Raw genomic sequence first — 23,977 nt, forward strand, 5'->3', positions numbered from 1 at the left:
CAATGACCGAGCAATAACCCTGTGAGGCCCACTATAGGAATGCCTTGGATGCAGGATAAGAATAATGAGGAGAGAACCCATCTCCGGTAAACAAGGTCATAAACCAATTAATTCCCCAGGAAGAAAGAGATAAGAAGGGAACCCATCTCCTGTAAACAAGGTTATAAACCAATTATTTCTCCAAGTAGAAAGAAATAGGGAGAGAACCTATCCCCTGTAATAAAGTCATCAATCAGCCCGAACTGACAATAACCGAACATATGGTTCCTGAGGCACCGGGGAATTCCATTGGGCTAAAAGAACCTATATGTAATCTATAATCGTTGTGATTGGCTTGTGTCCAGCCGTGATGGGCTGTGTAACTGTAGTAAACTGTTGGTAACTGTTGTGAAACATATAAAAGTGCATGTAACCCTTTGTTCTGTGGAGAGAAGCCTGGATACAGTCCTGAGACTTCCTCCCCGCTAAGCGTTAATAAAGGCCGCGACGGCATTGGAACCGACTCTGAGTGTTGATTGATTCTTCTGAGAAAACACAAACGCTAACAGTAGCGTAGTCGACGGGATTTCCCGGAGTCGCTGGACGCCCTTGGAAAAATCCGGGTGAGTATAAAAAAAAAACGATTTTTAAGTATCAAGGGTGCGGAAGGTGGAAGCTGGTTGATCGACACGAGGAGACGGTCTAATATCTCAAACGCCTAGCCTGAGCCTGAATTAAGAGGACTTTTGTCCCACGTGATGGCCAGGAACCAAGTAGGCGTAGGGAACACACTTAGACCGTGGGATCGTGATACTGAAAGACATCTTCCAGATCCAGTAGTGTAATTTGAAATACCCCGGGATAGAACCAAGCGGTGTACAGCAGCTAACGGAATCCAAACCTGTGAACAGGGTCGGACCAACGGGCAGAGCGGTGGTAGGTAGTCGTTAAGGTTAACGTAAGCACTGCGGGAATTGCTTAAACGCGTTTTTAAGAATTGTATAAGTTTGTGTAACAGCAGAACTTGTGATCTGACAGTAGCTAGGAGACGGTTTACTACAAGTTACGCTAGGTAGAAAGCAGACCTCTGAGAGTAGATTCCTAACGGTACTCGTCCTACCCAGGAATGACCATGAAAGCAAGTAAACTCGAGTGGGGACCAGAAGGGTCCATTACCCGCCATCTGGCAGAAAAAACAAAAGAAGCTAATCAAAAAAAAAAATTATTAGCTCAGGGTGGAATCCTCAGGAACTACCAGCAAAGCAAAGGGAATGGTGGGAGAAGGAACGGAAAGTCAAAAAGAAAAAAAAGGCTCTGGTCTTGATACTGAGAGCCCATGTAAATTAACATAGGAAACTAAGATTAAAAGAAAACTGATGGTGATTGTCTTAAGTGAAGTATGGAAGAGGAATAGAGCCGGCCAAAGAAAAAAAAAAGATTAATAGAAAAGAAGAGACTTTTGTGAACGTCTGTTTTAAATGAGAAGTGCCTGTGTGATTTTGTGACTGCGGAATTAATTTTTATGTTGTCATGTTTCTGAAAGCCTGGTTGGAAGAGGAATGCAAGTGTCTGTTTATTTTAGCTAACCCTTTGTAGTGCTGTCCTGTATGTGGGAAGTTTTAAGACATTTTAAGTTAGAAACGCAGGTGTGGATTTATTCGGATGATTCGGATGATAAGTTACGGAGCTAGGAAATGTACAAAGGATAGGTTTGTTGAGCAAAAGATAAAAAATACATGATCCCGGTGGTTAAAAAAAAAAAGAATTTACTTGTCGAAAGAAAACATGCAATGAATGATTGGGTTGAAAGACATAAATTTAGTCTCGGAATGAGATAAAGAATGCTTTAAAAAAAAAAGAGCTTCTAGCAAAAAAAAAAGTTTTAAATAAAGATTGAAATTACAAAGTTTGAATTGGGATTTTGAGATATTCAGAGAAGGCACAGAAAATACTGAGGTGGATGCAAAAAAAAAAATTATTAAATTAAACCTGATCAGGTCAAACTTCTGGGCGAGTGGCGAGCTATTTGCGAAGGTGTAAAAGGGACTTTTGGAAAATGTTAAAAACAGCAAGCTTTTGTAACGACTTTGAAACTGGAGCATTTTGAGATAACGAAAGGCAGCCCTCAAACTCTCAAAGCTGGACTCCATTCCAGTTATGGAGAAAAAGAAAAAGATAAAGACGCCACTTTGAAAGTAAACAAATGATTTTAAATTAACAACTTTATGGAGTTACGAACCCTCCGTGTAAAATACAAAACCTAATTTGAAGAAAGAAAAAAAAAGATGTAACGGACTAAATGGAAAAAGACATAACTTACTAAATACTAGTTGATGTTTGCTGTGAAAAAGATATTGGTTTAATTAGAAGGAAAAAAAATTGGAATAGGTAAAAAACACTCTACATGGATTCAAATTTTAAATAACGAGGAGAAAGAGAGAAATTTAAGAAAAAATTGAATTTCAGTAAACAAAATTGCTATTGTATGTGTGGTCTCGTTTTAAAACAATTAAAAAATAAAATTCTTTGGCAAGTACTTGAATTAGAAGTTAAGAAAACATTGGAGTTTACTCTAATGATTTATGCTGTTTAACGGATTCCTAATTTCGAAGCCAGTTTTGAAGGCACAAAGACTTTTTCTTTTCAGATGATTACGTGAAGTCACGTAATGACATCAGGTCTTCTTACAAACCTGGAAAGGAGTTAACCCTTTCCATTGACAGCCGTTTTATACTGAACATTATTAATTTGGATTTCTTAATAGAAAAAAAAGACTCACCTAACAGAGGAAACAAAAATAAAAACAGAACTAGCTTATGTAATAATACTTGCCTGATACAATAAAGAAATAGATACTCAATAAAACAAATTGAAGAGTTAAAAGCTAAGATAAACAGGCTGGAAGAGATAACGGGACTAGACGGATAGTGCAGTGCGCAGCCATAGCACCATCACCTATGGCAATAGAGCCAATGTACCCCACGGTGGGTAGGTGTAGTCCACAAACCCAACCTAACGGTAAAGCAGACAACGATGTTTGGAGGAATAGCTTTGGCCTTGGTCATAATAGGAGTTTGGGTAATATTTAAGTGGGTAAAGACATGGGCGCACGCCCTACAGATTCAGCTCGAAATGGTTCGATTGTAACCTTGTGCTTCTGATTTTGCAGGGTGACAGGGACACTCGTAGAGCAAAAAAACTTAACCCCTGGTGACGACCAGGCCATCTGTTTAAAATTACAGATAATACTTACCGGAATGGGAATACGAACGGCGCTACTCGTAATATGGATAGCCCTGCAACATGCACGTACCCTGGGCAACACCGACGGACAGCAGAGCACGCTGGAAATAAACAACTACATGAACTATGGAGTCTTGTTTAATGAGAGGGTGGAACAGCTTAGAGGGGTGATGAAGGGGTTATTGGAGAGGGTGGAGAGGAAGACCAAGCCAACCTAGGAAAGGAGGGTGCCGAAATCCAGTTGGATGGCATCTCTGTCCTGGAAGCTCACGCCAAAACCATCAATCACCTCATTGATAGAGAAAAAGAAGATACAGGAAAGCAAAGACAGGGGCAACTCTGTCACGCTTATGGTCTGTGGATGGTGGGACAGATCCGCCACAAGCTCGACCAGATCCAACACGGGGAATTACCCGATTGGATAGACAGTTCACATTTAGCTCAGTTGGCTAACCAGAGGGGGACACTGGATAATTGTACTCTGAAGGGACTGACCCGAGTATACCCAGCAATTCCAGATTGCCAGATGGGTAGGACTACCGGGATAGGGATAGTCCTGATGATCCCTATAGCCACGCCGGACTCAGGGCCGTTCCCCCTATACCAACTAGAGAATTGGAGTAATACGGAAAAATGTCTCCATACGTTACTACCTGACCACCACCTCTGCCGTTCGTCGAAACAACATACTTACCGGGATTTCCCTAGCAGATTGCAAGCAAAAGGGGGAAATCACAGTATGCCCTCACCCGGTGGGCCGAGGTGAGCTAGACGAGTGCGGGTTTAACCGAACCGACGGGTGTGTACTAGAAATAGTGCCCGCACACATGCACTTCGCAAGGGCAGGCTACGGAGGGAAGGGAAGATACTGCGTCTCTACCACAGAGCATTACCTGCAGTGCCCTATACCACAGCCAAACTTTTGCTTTACACCACTACGACCTGTCGCGATCGGGCAAGCGCATATCACCCAGGTTAGGCGCCGGAAGCCTGAAGTTATTGAGGTAACCGATCAGCTCCATGATCATTTGCAGGATTATGACGAGCCAGATCAGGTCCCTATCCCACATCTAACCGAAGTATTACGAGAATTGAGGCTCAGAGTGGGTCAATCCGTAAAACTATATCACCAACTGCAAACCAAAATCAAAGTACTGGAAGAAGATATCGATGTAGACTTACAAAGTCAGAGTTGGTGGAGGAAGGTCTGGGACTGGGGAATAAATGTGAAATGAATCCATGGATTCAAATAATTTCACACATACTGGTCGGGATACAATTGATCTTAGCGATAACATGGGGCATAATGGCCTGCCAGGCATGCAGACACCACGCACAGCGAAGACGGACAAATCATCGTTCCCCGGATATTAAACAAGCCTGTTTGATAAGGGGGCAGGAGGATTTAGCCTTTGTCAATTTGATTTAAGCAACCGGGACTCCTGAAACCGCGTGACTGGCCAGCACGTTGAGGCAGGGAGTACCGGGCCGTGCACAAAAATCTAATAAAGGTAGAACGGTTGGTTAAAAGGGGACTAGGACTAGTCCCTTTACCAAAAGGGGGAGTTGTTGTAGGAGGTAGGCACCTTTAGAATATACCAAAACACTAGGCATTAGGCATCTGCTAAATATATCTAAACTCATATAAGTTTAAAGTGGCCACACATAAAATGGCTGCCCAGGCATGATGGGAAATCATGTAGTCAAGCTGTGAACTGTTGAATGTTCAATGACCGAGCAATAACCCTGTGAGGCCCACTATAGGAATGCCTTGGATGCAGGATAAGAATAATGAGGAGAGAACCCATCTCCGGTAAACAAGGTCATAAACCAATTAATTCCCCAGGAAGAAAGAGATAAGAAGGGAACCCATCTCCTGTAAACAAGGTTATAAACCAATTATTTCTCCAAGAAGAAAGAAATAGGGAGAGAACCTATCCCCTGTAACAAAGTCATCAATCAGCCCGAACTGACAATAACCGAACATATGGTTCCTGAGGCACCAGGGGAATTCCATTGGGTTAAAAGAATCTATATGTAATCTATAATCGTTGTGATTGGCTTGTGTCCAGCCGTGATGGGCTGTGTAACTGTAGTAAACTGTTGGTAACTGTTGTGAAACATATAAAAGTGCATGTAACCCTTTGTTCTGTGGAGAGAAGCCTGGATACAGTCCTGAGACTTCCTCCTCGCTAAGCGTTAATAAAGGCCGCGACGGCATTGGAACCGACTCTGAGTGTTGAGTGATTCTTCTGAGAAAACACTAACGCTAACAATCCCGACTCTCTGCTTTCTGTTAGCCAGCCAATTCTCGATCCATGCAAATACATTTCCTCTGACTCCGTGTCCCTCTATCTTCTGCAGTAACCTTTTGTGCGGCACCTTATCAAATGCCTTTTGGAAATCTAAATACACCACATCCATCGGTACACCTCTATCCACCATGCTCGTTATATCCTCAAAGAATTCTAGTAAATTAGTTCAACATGATTTCCCCTTCATGAATCCATGTTGCATCTGCTTGATTGCACTATTCCTATCTAGATGTCCCGCTATTTCTTCCTTAATGATAGCTTCAAGCATTTTCCCCACTACAGATGTTAAACTAACCGGCCTATAGTTACCTGCCTTTTGTCTGCCCCCTTTTTTAAACAGAGGCGTTGCATTAGCTACTTTCCAATCCGATGGTACCTCCCCAGAGTCCAGAGAATTTTGGTAGATTATAACGAATGCATCTGCTATAACTTCCGCCATCTCTTTTAATACCCTGGGATGCATTTCATCAGGACCAGGGGACTTGTTTACCTTGAGTCCCATTAGCCTGTCCAGCACTACCCCTCGAGTGATAGTGATTATATCAAGGTTCTCCCTTTCCACATTCCCGTGACGAGCAATTTTGTGTCTTTTTGTGTCTTCCACTGTGAAGACCGAAGCAAAATAATTGTTTAAGGTCTCAGCCATTTCCACATTTCCTATTATAAAATCCCCCTTCTCATCTTTTAAGGGACCAACATTCACTTTAGTCACTCTTTTCCATTTTAATTTCGCTAAAAACTTTTACTATCTGTTTTTATATTTTGCGCAAGTTTACTTTCGTAATCTATCTTTCCTTTCTTTATTGCTTTCTTAGTCATTCTTTGCTGTCGTTTAAAATTTTCCCAATCTTCTGGTTTCCCACTAACCTTGGCCACCTTATACGTATTGGTTTTTAATTTGTTACTCTCCTTTATTTCCTTAGTTATTCACGGCTGGTAAGCCCTTCTCTTACCACCCTTCTTTTTCACTGGAATATATTTTTGTTGAGCACTATGAAAGAGCTCCTTAAAAGTCCTCCATGTTCCTCAATTGTGCCACCATTTAGTCTGTGTTCCCAGTCTACTTTAGCCAACTCTGCCCTCATCCCACTGCAGTCCCCTCTGTTTCAGCATAGTACGCTCGTTTGAGACACTACTTCCTCACACTCAATCTGTATTACAAATTCAACCAAACTGTGATCACTCATTCCGAGAGGATCTTTTACCAGGAGATCGTTTATTATTCCGGTCTCATTACATGGACCAGATCTAAGATAGCTTGCTAACTAATATGGCAGGGGGATGGGAACCAATGCAGGGAGACAGAGGGAAACAAAAAGGAGACAAAAGCAAAAGACAGAAAGGAGATGAGGAAAAGTGGAGGGCAGAGAAACCCAAGGCAAAGAACAAAAAGGGCCACTGTACAGCAAAATTCTAAAAGGACAAAGGGTGTTAAAAAAACAAGTCTGAAGGCTTTGTGTCTTAATGCAAGGAGTATCCATAATAAGGTGGATGAATTAACTGTGCAAATAGATGTTAACAAATATGATGTGATTGGGATTACAGAGACATGGCTCCAGGATGATCAGGGCTGGGAACTCAACATCCAGGGGTATTCAACATTCAGGAAGGATAGAATAAAAGGAAAAGGAGGTGGGGTAGCATTGCTGGTTAAGGAGGAGATTAATGCAATAGCTAGGAAGGACATTAGCTTGGATGATGTGGAATCTATATGGGTAGAGCTGCAGAACACCAAAGGGCAAAAAACGTTAGTGGGAGTTGTGTACAGACCTCCAAACAGTTGTAGTGATGTTGGGGAGGGCATCAAACAGGAAATTAGGGGTGCATGCAATAAAAGTGCAGCAGTTATAATGGGTGACTTTAATATGCACATAGATTGGGCGAACCAAACTGGAAGCAATACGGTGGAGGAGGATTTCCTGGAGTGCATAAGGGATGGTTTTCTCGACCAATATGTCGAGGAACCAACTAGGGGGGAGGCCATCTTAGACTGGGTGTTATGTAATGAGAGAGGATTAATTAGCAATCTCGTTGTGCGAAGCCCCTTGGGGAAGAATGACCATAATATGGTGGAATTCTGCATTAGGATGGAGAATGAAACAGTTAATTCAGAGACCATGGTCCAGAAGGGTAACTTTGAAGGTATGAGGCGTGAATTGGCTAGGATAGATTGGCGAATGATACTTAAGGGGTTGACTGTGGATGGGCAATGGCAGACATTTAGAGACCGCATGGATGAACTACAACAATTGTACATTCCTGTCTGGCGTAAAAATAAAAAAGGGAAGGTGGCTCAACCATGGCTATCAAGGGAAATCAGGGATAGTATTAAAGCCAAGGAAGTGGCATACAAATTGGCCAGAAATAGCAGCGAACCTAGGGACTGGGAGAAATTTAGAACTCAGCAGAGGAGGACAAAGGGTTTGATTAGGGCAGGGAAAATGGAGTACGAGAAGAAGCTTGCAGGGAACATTAAGACGGATTGCAAAAGTTTCTATAGATATGTAAAGAGAAAAAGGTTAGTACAGACAAACGTAGGTCCCCTGCAGTCAGAATCAGGGGAAGTCATAACGGGGAACAAAGAAATGGCGGATCAATTGAACAAGTACTTTGGTTCGGTATTCACTAAGGAGGACACAAACAACCTTCCGGATATAAAAGGGGTCAGAGGGTCTAGTAAGGAGGAGGAATTGAGGGAAATTCTTATTAGTCGGGAAATTGTGTTGGGGAAATTGATGGGATTGAAGGCCGATAAATCCCCAGGGCCTGATGGACTGCATCCCAGAGTACTTAAGGAGGTGGCCTTGGAAATAGCGGATGCATTGACAGTCATTTTCCAACATTCCATTGACTCTGGATCAGTTCCTATCGAGTGGAGGGTAGCCAATGTAACCCCACTTTTTAAAAAAGGAGGGAGAGAGAAAACAGGGAATTATAGACCGGTCAGCCTGACATCGGTAGTGGGTAAAATGATGGAATCAATTATTAAGGATGTCATAGCAGCGCATTTGGAAAGAGGTGACATGATAGGTCCAAGTCAGTATGGATTTGTGAAAGGGAAATCATGCTTGACAAATCTTCTGGAATTTTTTGAGGATGTTTCCAGTAGAGTGGACAAGGGAGAACCAGTTGATGTGGTATATTTGGATTTTCAGAAGGCTTTCGACAAGGTCCCACACAAGAGATTAATGTGAAAAGTTAAAGCACATGGGATTGGGGGTAGTGTGCTGACATGGATTGAGAACTGGTTGTCAGACAGGAAGCAAAGAGTAGGAGTAAATGGGGACTTTTCAGAATGGCAGGCAGTGACTAGTGGGGTACCGCAAGGTTCTGTGCTGGGGCCCCAGCTGTTTACACTGTACATTAATGATTTAGACGAGGGGATTAAATGTAGTATCTCCAAATATGCGGATGACACTAAGTTGGGTGGCAGTGTGAGCTGCGAGGAGGATGCTATGAGGCTGCAGAGCGACTTGGATAGGTTAGGTGAGTGGGCAAATGCATGGCAGATGAAGTATAATGTGGATAAATGTGAGGTTATCCACTTTGGTGGTAAAAACAGAGAGACAGACTATTATCTGAATGGTGACAGATTAGGAAAAGGGGAGGTGCAACGAGACCTGGGTATCATGGTACATCAGTCATTGAAGGTTGGCATGCAGGTACAGCAGGCGGTTAAGAAAGCAAATGGCATGTTGGCCTTCATAGCGAGGGGATTTGAGTACAGGGGCAGGGAGGTGTTGCTACAGTTGTACAGGGCCTTGGTGAGGCCACACCTGGAGTATTGTGTACAGTTTTGGTCTCCTAACCTGAGGAAGGACATTCTTGCCATTGAGGGAGTGCAGCGAAGGTTCACCAGACTGATTCCCGGGATGGCGGGACTGACCTATCAAGAAAGACTGGATCAACTGGGCTTGTATTCACTGGAGTTCAGAAGAATGAGAGGGGACCTCATAGATACATTTAAAATTCTGACGGGGTTAGACAGGTTAGGTGCAGGAAGAATGTTCCCAATGTTGGGGAAGTCCAGAACCAGGGGTCACAGTCTAAGGATAAGGGGTAAGCCATTTAGGACCGAGATGAGGAGAAACTTCTTCACCCAGAGAGTGGTGAACCTGTGGAATTCTCTACCACAGAAAGTTGTTGAGGCCAATTCACTAAATATATTCAAAAAGGAGTTAGATGTAGTCCTTACTACTAGGGGGATCAAGGGGTTTGGCGAGAAAGCAGGAATGGGGTACAATGTTGCATGTTCAGCCATGAACTCATTGAATGGCGGTGCAGGCTAGAAGGGCCGAATGGCCTACTCCTGCACCTATTTTTTATGTTTCTGTGTTTCTATGTAGGTTCTGTAACATACTGTTCTAAGAAACAATCCCGTATGCATTCTATGAATTCCTCCTCAAGGCTACCCCATGCGATTTGATTTGACCAATCAATATGTAGATTAAAATCCCCCATGATTACTGCCGTTCCTTTTTCGCATGCCTCCATTATTCCCTTGATTATTGATGAATATGTAGCTTGAGGAATGGTGCAAGAGGGAGGGATTCAAATTCCTGAGATATTGGAACCGGTTCTGGGGAAGGTGGAACCAATACAAACCGGACGGTCTGCACCGGGCAGGACCAGAACCAATGTCCTAGGGGGAGCGTTTGCTAGTGCTGTTGGGGCGGGTTTAAACTAATATGGCAGGGGGATGGGAATCTATGCAGGGAGACAGAGGGAAGTAAAATGGGGGCAGAAACAAAAGGTAGAAAGAAGATAAGGAAAAGTGGAGGACAAAGAAATCAAAGGCAAAAATCAAAAAGGGCCACATTATAACATAATTCTAAAAGGACAAAGAGTGTTAAAAAAAACAAGCCTGAAGGCTCTGTGTCTCAATGCGAGGAGTATTCGTAATAATGTGGATGAAAAACAGCGCAGACAGCTGTTAACGGATATGATGTAATTGGGATTACGGACACATGGCTCCAGGGTGACCAAGTTTGGGAACAACATCCAGGGGTATTCAATATTCAGAAAGGATAGACAGAAAGGAAAAGGAGGTGGGGTAGCGTTGTTGGTTAAAGAGGAGATTAACGCAATAGTAAGGAAAGACATTAGCTTGGATGATGTGGAATCTGTATGGGTAGAGCTGCGGAACACCAAAGGGCAGAAAACGCTAGTGGGAGTTATGTACAGACCACCAAACAGTAGTAGTGAGGTTGTGGATGGCATCAAACAGGAAAGTCGGGATGTGTGCAATAAAGGTACAGCAGTTATCATGGGTGACTTTAATCTACATATAGATTGGGCTCACCAAACTGATAGCAAGACGGTGGAGGATGATTTCCTGGAGTGTACAAGCGATGGTTTTCTGGACCAATATATCGAGGAACCAACTTGAGAATTGGCCATCCTAGATTGGGTGTTGTGTAATGAGAGAGGATTAATTCGCAATCTTGATGTGCGAGGCCCCTTGGGGAAGAGTGACCATAATATGGTAGAGTTCTTCATTAAGATGGAGAGTGACACAGTTAATTCAGAGACTAGGGTCCTGAACTTAAGGAAAGGTAACTTCGATGGTATGAGACGTGAATTGGCGAGAATAGATTGGCGAATGATACTTAAAGGGTTGACGGTGGATAGGCAATGGCAGACATTTAAAGATCACATGGATGAACTTCAACAATTGTACATCCATGTCTGGCGTAAAAATAAAATGGGGAAGGTGGCTCAACCGTGGCTAACAAGGGAAATTAGAAATAGTGTTAAATCCAAGGAAGAGGCATATAAATTGGCCAGAAAAAGCAGTAAACCTGAGGACTGGGAGAAATTTAGAATTCAGCAGAGGACGACAAAGGGTTTGATTAGGAGGGGGAAAATAGAGTGTGAGAGTAAGCTTGCAGGGTAAATAAAAACTGATTGCAAAAGCTTCTATAGATATGTGAAAAGAAAAAGATTAGTGAAGACAAATGTAGGTCCCTTGCAGTAAGAATCAGGTGAATTTATAATGGGGAACAAAGAAATAGCAGACCAATTGAACAAATACTTTGGTTCTGTCTTCACTAATAACCTTCTGGAAATACTAGGGGACCGAGGGACTAGTAAGAAGGAGGAACTGAAGGAAATCCTTATTAGTCTGGAAATTATGTTAGGGAAATTGACGGGATTGAAGGTCGATAAATTCCCAGGGTCTGATAGTCTGCATCCCAGAGTACTTAAGGAAGTGGCTCTAGAATTAGTGGATGCATTGGTGGTCATTTTCCAATATTCTATAAACTCTGGATCAGTTACTATGGGTTGGAGGGTAGCTAATGTAACACCACTTTTTAAAAAAAGAAGGGAGAGAGAAAGCAGGGATTTATAGACCAGTTAGCGTGACATCAGTAGTGGGAAAAATGTTGGAATCAATTATTAAAGATGTAATAGCAGCGCATTTGGAAAGCAGTGACTGGATCGGTCCAAGTCAGCATGGATTTATGAAAGGGAAATCATGCTTGACAAATCTTCTAGAATTCTTTGAGCATAGAAATATAAAAACATAGAAAAATAAGTGCAGGAATAGGCCATTCGGCCCTTCGAGCCTGCACTGCCATTCAATAAGATCATGGCCGATCATTCCCTCAGTACCCCTTTCCTGCTTTCTCTCCATACCCCTTGATCCCCTTAACCGTAAGGGCCATATCTAACTCCCTCTTGAATATATCCAGTGAACTGGCATCAACAACTCTCTGCAGCAGGGAATTCCACAGGTTAACAACTCTCTGAGTGAAGAAGTTTCTCCTCATCTCAGTCCTAAATGGCCTACCCCTTATCCTATGTCCCCTGGTTCTGGACTTCCCGAACATCGGAAACATTCTTCCTGCATCTAACCTGTCCAGTCCCGTCAGAATCTTATATGTTTCTACAGGATCCCCTCTCATCCTTCTAAACTCCAGTGAATAAAGGCCCAGTTGATCCAGTCTCTCCTCATATGATAGTCCAGCCATCCCTGGAATCAGTCTGATGAACCTTCGCTGCACTCCCTCAATAGCAAGAATGTCCTTCCTCAGACTAGGAGACCAAAACTGAACACAATATTCCAGGTGAGGCCTCACTAAGGCCCTGTACAACTGCAGTAAGACCTCCCTGCTTCTATATTCAAATCCCCTAGCTATGAAGGCCAACATACCATTTGCCTTCTTCATCACCTGCTGTACCTGCGTGCCTACTTTCAGTGACTGATGAACCATGACACCCAGGTCTTGTTGCACCTCCCCTTTTCCTAGTCTGCTGCCATTCAGATAATATTCTGCCTTCGTGCTTTTGCCCCCAAAATGGATAACCTCACATTCATCCACATTATACGGCATCTGTCATGCATTTGTCCACTCACCTAACCTGTCCAAGTTACCCTGCAGCCTCTTAGCATCCTCCTCACAGCTCACACCATCACCCAGTTTAGTGTCATCTGCAAACTTGGAGATATTACAGTCTATTCCTTCATCCAAATCGTTAATGTATATTGTAAATAGCTGGGGTCCCAGCACTGAGCCCTGCGGCACTCCACTAGTCACTGCCTTCCATTCTGAAAAGGACCCATTTATCCCGACTCTCTGCTTCCTGTCTGCCAACCAGTTCCCTATCCATGTTAGTATATTACACCCAATACCATGTGCTTTGACTTTGCACACCAATCTCTTGTGCGGTACCTTGTCAAAAGCCTTCTGAAGGTCCAAATACACCACATCCACTGGTTCTCCCTTGTCCACACTGCTAGGTACATCCTCAAAAAATTCCAGAAGATTCGTCAAGCATGATTTCCCTTTCATAAATCCATGCTGACTTGATCCGATCCTGTCACCGCTTTCCAAATGTGCTGCTATTTCGTCCTTCATGATCGATTCCAACATTTTCCCCACTACTGATGTCAAGCTAACCGGTCTATAATTACCCGTTTTCTCTCTCCCTCCTTTTTTAAAAAGTGGTGTTACATTAGCTACCCTCCAGTCCATGGGAACTGATCCAGATTCGATAGACTGTTGGAAAATGATCACCAATGCATCCACTATTTCTCGGGCCACTTCCTTGAGCACTCTGGGATGCAGCCTATCAGGCCCCGGGGATTTATCGGCCTTCAATCCCATCAATTTCCTTAACACAATTTCCCGCCTAATAAGGATATCCTTCAGTTCCTCCATCTCACTAGGCCCACTGTCCCCTAGTACCTTCGGAAGGTTATTTGTATCTTCCTTCGAGAAGACAGAATAGAAGCATTGATTCAATTGGTCTGCCATTTCTTTGTTCCCCGTTATAATTTCACCTGAATCTGACTGCAAGGGACCTACGTTTGTCTTTACTAATCTTTTTCTCTTCACATATTTATAGAAGCTTTTGCAGTCAGTTTTTATATTCCCTGCAAGCTTCCGCTCGTACTCTATTTTCCCCCTCTTAATTAAACCCTTAGTCTTCCTCTGTTGAATTCTAAATTTCTCCCAGTCCTCAGGTTTGTTGCTTTTTCTAGACAATTTATATGCCTCTTCCTTGGCTTTAACACTATCCTTAATTTCCTTTGTTAGCCATGGTTGAGCCACCTTCCCAGTTTTATTTTTACTCCAGACAGGGATGTACATTTGCTGAAGTTCATCCATGTGATCTTTAAATGTTTGCCATTGCTTATTCACCGCCAACCCTTTTAGTGTCATTTGCCAGTCTATTCTGGCCAATTCACACCTCATACCGTCGAAGTTACCTTTCCTTAAGTTCAGGACCCTAGTTTCCGAACTAACTTTGTTACTCTCCATTTTAATAAGGAATTCTACCATATTATGGTCACATTTCCCCAAGGGGCCTCGCACAACAAGATTGCTAATTAGTCCCTTCTCATTATACATGTAACTAGTAGAGTGGACAAAGAAGAACCAGTGGATGTGGTATATTTGGACTTTCAAAAGGCTTTTGACAAGTTCCCACACAAGAGATTAGTGTGCAAAATTAAAGCAAATGGTATTGGAGGTACTGTATTGTCATGGATAGAGAACTGGTTGGCAGACAGGAAGAAAAGAGTAGGAATAAATGGGTCCTTTTCAGAATGGCAGGCAGTGACTAATGGGGTACTACAAGGTTCAGTGCTGGTACCCCAGCTATTTATAATATACATTCATGATTTAGACAAAGGAATTGAATGTAATATCTCCAAGTTTTCAGATGACACTAAGCTGGGTGGCAGTGTGAACTGTGAAGAGGATGCTAAAAGGCTGCAGGGTGACTTAGACAGGTTAGGTGAGTGGGCAAATGCATGGCAGATGCGGTATAATGTCGATAAATTTGAGGTTATCCACTTTGGTGGCAAAAACACGAAGGCAGAATATTATCTGAATGGTGACAGATTAGGAAAAGAGGAGGTGCAACAAGACCTAGGTTCATGGTACATCAGTCATTGAAAGTTGGCATGCAGGTACAGCAGGGGGTGAAGAAGGCAAATGGCATATTGGCCTTCATAGCGAGAGGATTTGAGTGTAGGAGCAGGGAGTCTTACTGCAGTTGTACAGGGCCTTGATGAGGCCACACCTTGAATATTGTGTACAGTTTTGGTCTCTTAATCTGAGGAAGGGCATTTTTGCTATTGAGGGAGTGCAGCGAAGGTTCACCAGACTGATTCCCGGGATGGCAGGACTGACATATGAAGAAAGACTGGATTGAATAGATTTATATTCACTGGAATTTAGAAGAATGAGAGGGGATCTCATAGAAACATATAAAATTCTGACAGGATTGGACAGGTTAGATGCAAGAAGAATGTCCCCATTGTTGGGGAAGTCCAGAACCAGGGGTCATAGTCTAAGGATAAGGGGTAAGCCAGTTAGGACCGAGATGAGGAGAAACTTCTTCACTCAGAGAATTGTGAACCTGTGGAATTTTCTACCACAGAAAGTTGTTGAAGCCAGTTCGTTAGATATATTCAAACGGGACTTCGATGTGGCCTTACGGCTAAAGGGATCAAGGGGTATGGAGAGAAAGCAGGACTGGGGTACTGAAATTGCATGATCAGCCATGATAATATTGAATGGTGGAACAGGCTCGAAGGGCCAAATAGCCTACTCCTGCACCTATTTTCTATGTTTCTATGTTTCCTCTCAGCCTCCTCTGTTCCAATGAGAACAAACCCAGCCTATTCAATCTGTCCTCATTGCTAATATTCTCCATTCCAGACAGCATTCCAGTAAATTTTCTCTGCATCCTCTCTAGTGCAATCACGTCCTCCCTATAATACAGTGATGAGAACTGCACGCAGTATTCCAGCTGTGGCCTAACCAGAGTATTATACAATTTAAGCAAAACCTCCCTGCTCTTGTGTTTTATGCCTCGGCCAATAAACGTAAGCATTCCGTATGCCTTCTTAACCACCTTATTCACCTGGCCTGCTACTTTCAGGGATCTGTGGACAAGTACTCCAAGGTCCCTTTGTTCATCTAGACTTTTAAGTGGCTTACCGTTCAATGTGTATAACCTTTCCTTATTAGCCCTCTCCAAGTGCATTACCTCACACTTCTCTGAATTAAATTCCATTTGCCACTATTCTACCCACCTGACCAGTAGATTGATATCCTCCTGCAGTCTATGACTTTCCTCTTCATTATCAACCACAGAGCCAATTTTATAGTGTCATCTACAAACTTCTTAATCATACTCCCTATATTCAAATCTAGATCATTGATGTATACCACACAAAGCAAGGGACACAGCACTGAGCCCTGCTGAACCCCACTGGAAACATCCATCCAGTCACAAAAACATCCTTAAACCATTACTCTTTGTTTCATACCTCTAAGCCAATTTTGGATCCAACTTTCCACTTTGCTCTGGATCCCATGGGCTTTAACCTTCGTGACCAGAACTCAATTAAGTGTTTTCATCATTTTAACACCATCTGCCTTTTTCATAACTGCCATTACTTTTTCTCCTCACCCTCACATAAACTGCAACTCCTTCAAACCAGTACCTCTCCTCGAACATCACATCAGACCTCTTAGCTTGATATAACCATGCCAGTCTAAATAACTGAACACAATGTAAGTGCACCCTTTCCTGCATGACTATAATCTCCATAAATAATTGAAAACAATCTAAGCGCACATTCTCCTTTATTAAAGGAAACTCAAAGAGTGAACATAGGCCATCCTACTCTTTCCTAATAGAAAGAAAGAAACAAAGACTTGCATTTATATAGTGCCTTTCACAATCTCATGGCATACCAAAGCACTTTACAGCCAATGAATTGTAATCACTGTTGTAATATAGGAAACACGACAACCAATATGTACACAGCAAAATCCCACAGCAGCAATTGATAATGACAAGATAATCTGTTTTTGTGATGTTGGTTGAGGGATAAATATTGGCCAGAAGAACTCCCCTGCTCTTCTTTGAATAATGCCAGGGGATCTTTAACATCCAACCGAGAGGCCAAGCCTTGGTTTAACTTCTCATTCGAAAGATTAAATACCACGCTTCCCCAGAGTGGCTAAATATGCCTTTCTTTCTCCTATTCTACTGCTTCTCCAAAGTGCAGCCTGAGGTTAAGTACTGCCACATGCTCCACCGATATATGCAGTGAAGAAAAAGCTTCTCTGATAGTCCTTTAATTCTATTACAGCTACCCGTTAGTCTACTCAGTCTTTCGAACTATTTAATGCTGAGATGCTGCTGCACCAGCCTACAGCTGAATATCTTCAGTCAATCTAGACATTTTAAAGTCTGCAATTGCAATTTCAGACCTCCCAACACAGTACCTCCATGCTACATGGGAGTTGTGCTCAGCCAATGCCAATGTATATTTAAATGAGCTGACCCTGTGATTTACAGCAAGGCTACCACTGGAATGGATCAGATCAGCAGGACAACATCGGGGCAAATGATCCTGTGGAATTTTGGTGGAGGCAACAGACTCATTACATCTCAGGTTCACCTTTAGAAGCTAGTCAGCCAGTCTGTTGGCTCCTTCAAACAATGGTGGGACACCAAACTGCTGTAAAATGAAGGCATCGTGAGTGTTGCCAAGATATTGTGCTGCATTATTCTGTTCCTGTAGTTCAACATCACCTGCACATTAATGCAATGAAAGCTTTTCCTATTTAAACACATCATTGGGATTTTGCTAATGATCCTGATAGCCATAGATGTGCCATTAATGAGAGTAGACTTTTGGAACACAACCATCTGGTAAAAGCGTTGTGCCCTCTTGAGCTATTGCTTCCTTTCCAAGGGAAAGTGATGGCAATGTTTTCCCTGGCAAACTAGGCTTCTAAAACTTGTTTTATGGATTGGTGGACTGGAGACTACAAGCAAAACCCATTAAAAAGGAAAGTTTTAAACCCACATATTACCGGGGAGGTGGGAAGGGTACGAGAGAGCATGGTAGCGCAGGGAAAACACGGCAAGGTCGGGGACGCGAAGGTCAAAAATTTAACAGCAGGAACTCATGATAATTTTTTTTCTTACGTTTGCCATCTGGCAACTAGCCAAATTAGCAGGCTGGCAGGCTGCCGGGCAGGAAAACCAATGGCAGGGCAGTCCCCAGCAGTCGGGAGTAGAGAGGGAGCGAGGGTCGGGGCTTTGGGCCAGAAAGATAGGCCATCGCAGGAGGGAGGGAGCGAGAGATTGGGGCTTGGGGTGGGAGAGAGGCCATCGTAGGATGGAGAGAGGGGCCATGATTGGCAAAGTGATGGCCAAAGGCTTCCATGAGGGGCTAGGGGGAGCACTCCTGCTTCTCGTGGTCCACAAGGAGTGCTGAAAAAGACAATTACTTTCTTGAGCTGATAGTTCTTGCCAACCTTTTACTGCTGCCTTTCCCAAACCCTGCGGGAGCCTGATTTAAATATCTTGATGGAATGTTCCACCTCTCAAGGATGGGACACTCACACAACACAAAATCTGCCGCCTTAAAAACAGCGCGTACACGATGGGTTGGGGACGCGTCCCCCATTTTAGAATTTTTAAATTCCCCTCCGCTGACCCTCTCCCGCCCAATGTGGGGGGGGGGGAGACGGGGTTAATATCAAAGCCTTAATCACACCTATAAGAAATCTCAGTTTTTAAATGAGTGAGTAGTGCTGAATGAGTGAACACAAATGCCAAGCATTCACTATTTTCAACAAGTGAGAGTCTAACAGAAGTGTAATAGAGCTCTCCTGCTGGACTACTGTGGTAATGCAACTGCTGATGTTTATAATAAACGGATCATGTGAAAAGGTCACATGACACGTTCCTGTTTGGAGCCATCTTGTATTGTGTGTTTCTTCATGATGTCATAAGAATATATCACACTTGGCGACAAAGGATGGGATAATCGGATTCCCTCGCTGAAATTTTTGTTGGTGAATCATCCAGCCATCTCACAAAGAGACTTTGAGACATTCTTTGTTTTGCAGAACAGCTAAAAATCGAAGGAAAATTTTGCGCACACTTGGCTGAACTGAGAGTCCTGATGGCCACACCTATGGGAATAATAGGGTGCTTGGGTGAGTTCCATCATGACCGAGAGACTTTCAGAACGTATGTGGAGCGGCTAGACATGTTTTTCACCGCAAATAGTATCGCCGAAGGTCCCGATGATGAAAACCATAACCAGGTGTTGTTAGAAAGAAGACGGGCTATTTTCTTGACTGAAGCAGACCCCGAGATGTATGAAACCCTGAAAAATTTGTTTGTTCCCATCAAGCCGAAGGACACGCCAGTGATGGAGATTGTAAACAAGTTAGAACAGCAAAACAGTCCTGTGTCCCTGGAAATTGCTGAAAGTTATCATTTTGGAATACGGGATCAATTCATTGACGAGAGTATCAGTGAGTACATTGTAGCTTTAAAGATGCTATCCATTTACTGCCATTTCGGAAACTTTCAGGACCAAGCATTACGTGACCACTTTGTTTGTGTTAGCTTGTCAGACGACTATGTCGGTGGATATGGCCAATCAATACTCCCGAGAATTTCGAGCCATTTCCAGTTGTCAGACAACTGAGTTAAATCACCTACAAGTTAAAATTAAAAGGCAGTTGGGCCCCAAGACCTCAGCAACTGGCCAAGGTAACAGCACATTGAAGTCATGCTATTGGTGCCTGGGACAACACATTGCTAAAAGCTAACCATATGTGAAGGCAGAGTGTTTCTACTGCAAGAAACTGGGCATCTTGTGAAGGCATGTCGACTGAAGACTCAACCAACTTTCAATGCTAGGCGTAGCAATCACCAGATACTACATAGCATTGAAGAGAAGCAACAGGACGAGGAGGTTCTGGAGATACACGTCATCAGGACCATGAGGGTATCTAACAATGATTCGTGAAGTATCGTCATCGAAGTAGACGTTGCAAGAACCAGGATACCCATGGAAATCGACACTGGTGCATCCGTGAGCGTAGTACCGGAAACGCTTTGTCTCAACAAGTTGAGTGATTTTCCACTGGAGAAATCGAATTTAGAGCTGCGAGGCTACTCAGGAGAGCAAATTCCTGTGGTAGGACATATCATAGTACCAGTGAAATACAATCATCAGTTTAAGACTTTGCCATTAACCTTGCCTTAATAGGTAGAAATTGTTTGGGATCACTGAAGCTGAATTGGAATGAGATTTTTCGTGTGGAAATTAAATTTTCATCGAAAGATGATGTCACCAAGCATTATCCGAAGGTGTTCTGTGAAACAGGCAGCCCGATCCAAGACTTGAAACATAGAAACATAGAAAATAGGTGCAGGAGTAGGCCATTCGGTCCTTCTAGCCTGCACCGCCATTCAATGAGTTCATGGCTGAACATGCAACTTCAGTACCCCATTCCTGCTTTCTCACCATACCCCTTGATTCCCCTAGTAGTAAGGACTTCATCTAACTCCTTTTTGAATATATTTAGTGAATTGGCCTCAACAACTTTCTGTGGTAGAGAATTCCACAGGTTCACCACTCTCTGGGTGAAGAAATTCCTCCTCATCTCAGTCCTAAATGGCTTCCCCCTTATCCTTAGACTGTGTCCCCTGGTTCTGGACTTCCCCAACATTGGGAACATTCTTCCTGCATCTAACCTGTCTAACCCCGTCAGAATTTTAAACGTTTCTATGAGGTCCCCTCTCATTCTTCTGAACTCCAGTGAATACAAGCCCAGTTGATCCAGTCTTTCTTGATAGGTCAGTCCCGCCATCCCGGGAATCAGTCTGGTGAACCTTCGCTGCACTCCCTCAATAGCAAGAATGTCCTTCCTCAGGTTAGGAGACCAAAACTGTACACAATACTCCAGGTGTGGCCTCACCAAGGCCCTGTACAATTGTAGCAACACCTCCCTGCCCTTGTACTCAAATCCCCTCGCTATGAAGGCCAACATGCCATTTGCTTTCTTAACCGCCTGCTGTACCTGCATGCCAACCTTCAATGACTGATGTACCATGACACCCAGGTCTCGTTGCACCTCTCCTTTTCCTAATCTGTCACCATTCAGATAATAGTCTGTCTCTCTGTTTTTACCACCAAAGTGGATAACCTCACATTTATCCACATTATACTTCATCTGCCATGCATTTGCCCACTCACCTAACCTATCCAAGTCGCTCTGCAGCCTCATAGAATCCTCCTTGCAGCTCACACTGCCACCCAACTTAGTGTCATCCGCAAATTTGGAGATACTACATTTAATCCCCTCGTCTAAATCATTAATGTACAGTATAAACAGCTGGGGCCCCAGCACAGAACCTTGCGGTACCCCAGGTGAGTATCAAAGTGCAGAAGGACACTAGACCAGTTTACTGCAAGCCACATCCCATACCATACGCATTCGAGTAGAAAGCTGAGCAAGAACTCAAAAGATTAGAAACTGAGAACATTATCTCTAAGATAGATCTAAGTAATTGGGCTAGACCCATTGTTGTTGTACCTAAGTCAAATGATAATGCTAATGCTATGTCCAGGTTGCCATCTCCATCACAAGTTACACCCAATTGCGAAGAAGTATTCTATTTTTGATACATTGATGAACTGCCAGTCACAGCTGAAGAGATTGGTAGAACAACTAAGCGTGACCCAGTTATGTCAAAGGTGTATGATTACATAGCAAATGGCTGGCCAAACCAGGTATCAGAGAAAGATATACATCCATACTTCGTTCGTAGGAATAAATTATCAGTGGATAAAGATTGTATCATCATCATCATAGGCATCGAGGAAGACTTGCTTCCACTCTTAACATGACTTCTCAGGTGGCTGTACAGTCCAATATGAGAACCACAGTCTCATATGGGACTGGACTGACGCATGCTCTTTCCGCTGCCTGCGCTTGATTTCTGCATGCGCTCGATGATGAGACTCGAGGTGCTCAGCGCCCTCCCGGATGCACTTTCTTCACTTAGGGCGCTCTTTGGCCAGGGACTCCCAGGTATCAGTGGGGATGTTGCATTTTATAAGGGAGGCTTTGAGGGTGTCCTTGTAACATTTCCACTGCCCTCCTTTGGCTCGTTTGCCATGAAGGAGTTCCGAGTAGAGCACTTGCTTTGGGAGTCTCGTGTCTGGCATGCGAACTATGTGGCCTGCCCAGCGGAGCTGATCAAGTGCAGTCAGTGCTTCAATGCTAGGGATGTTGGCCTGGATGAGGACGCTAACGTTGGTGCGTCTGTCCTCCCAGGGGATTTGTAGGATCTTGCGGAGACATCGTTGATGGTATTTCTCCAGCGACTTGAGGTGTATATTGTACATGGTCCATGTTTCTGAGCCATACAGGAGGGCAGGTATTAATATAGCCCTGTAGACCATGAGCTTGGTGGCAATTTTGAGGGCCTGGTCTTCACTCTTTTCCTCAGGCAGCCGAAGGCTGCACTGGCCTCTGGAGGCGGTGTTAGATCTCGTCATCAATGCCTGCTTGTTGCTAGGAGGCTCGCGAGATAAGGGAAATGGTCCATGTTGTCCAGGGCCATGCCATGCATCTTGATGACTGTGGGGCAGTGCTGTGCGGTGAGGACTGGCTGGTGGAGGACCTTTTGTTATGTATGCAAGACCTTGTAACCAGCATTCTACCTCCACCAGAGTACGCATCTGTTGGCGTCCCAAGGGATCCCAGCATCTCTTGGGAGCACAGTATATAAGCAGGCCTCCCATGCTGTGCCAGCACTCTGGAGTCAGAATAAAGAGACTGTCACACTTACTCAGTCACATTGCTTTATTTGAGACATAACAACTGGCGATGAGTAATAGATAACCATCAGGCGAAAATGCAGAGAACTGTTGGTATCCTGGAGAATTTCTCAGAAGGTGATGATTGGGAAGCCTTCATGGAGCGACTCAACCAATACTTCCTGGCCAATGAGCTGGAAGGAATGAGAATGCTGCCAAACGAAGGGCGATCCTCCTTACCGTCTGCGGGGCAACAACCTATGGCCTCATGAAGAATCTTCTTGCTCCGGTGAAACCAACAACCAAATCATATGAAGAACTGTGTACGCTGGTCTGGGAGCACCTAAATCCGAAGGAGAGCGCTCTGATGGCAAGGTATCGATTTTATACATGTTAACGGTCTGAAGGCCAAGAAGTGGCGAGCTATGTCGCCGAACTAAGGTGCCTTGCAGGACATTGCGAATTCGATGGATTCCTGGAGCAAATGCTAAGAGACTTTTATGTGCTTGGCATTGGCCATGAGGTTATCCTTCGCAAACTATTGACTGTTCAAACACAGAACCTGAGCAAAGCCATAATGATAGCCCAGGCATTTATGTCCACCAGCGATAACACCAAACAAATTTCGCAGCATAAAGATGCATCGGCAAGTACTGTACACAAAGTAACGTTGTTTTCAGGCAGGAATGCACATGGCAGAACGTACACACCTGCAGCTGCATGACCTCAGATGATTCAGATGAATTGCGAGGAAATTAACATCTTGTTGGCGCTGCGGAGGTGAGCATCGAGCCCATCAATGCCACTTCAAACATTATGCGTGCAAAGGCTGTGGAACAATGAGACACCTCCAGCGAATGTGCAGACGAGCTGCAAACCCTGCAAACCACCATGTTGCAGAGGAAGACCGATCCATGGCGGATCAAACTGAACTAGAGACTCGAAACGAGGAGACAGAAGTGTACAGGGTACACACATTCACCACAAAATGTCCACCGATCATGTTAAAAGTTGAACTGAACGGAATTTCAGTATCCATGGAATTGGACACGGGTGCGAGTCAGTCTATCATGAGCAAAAAGGCCTTCGAGAGGCTGTGGTGCAACAAGGCACAAAGACCCAAGCTGAGCCCCATTCATACCAAACTGAGAACTTAAATTAAAGAGCTGATCCCTGTAATTGGCAGTGCAGCAGTAAAAGTCTCCTATGATGGAGCAGTGCATAAACTACCACTATGGATTAATATAGAAACATAGAAAATAGGTGCAGGAGTAGGCCATTCGGCCCTTCTAGCCTGCACCGCCATTCAATGAGTTCATGGCTGAACATT

Source organism: Pristiophorus japonicus, chromosome 11 (genome assembly GCF_044704955.1).
Source record: "Pristiophorus japonicus isolate sPriJap1 chromosome 11, sPriJap1.hap1, whole genome shotgun sequence".
NCBI lineage: Eukaryota > Metazoa > Chordata > Chondrichthyes > Pristiophoridae > Pristiophorus > Pristiophorus japonicus.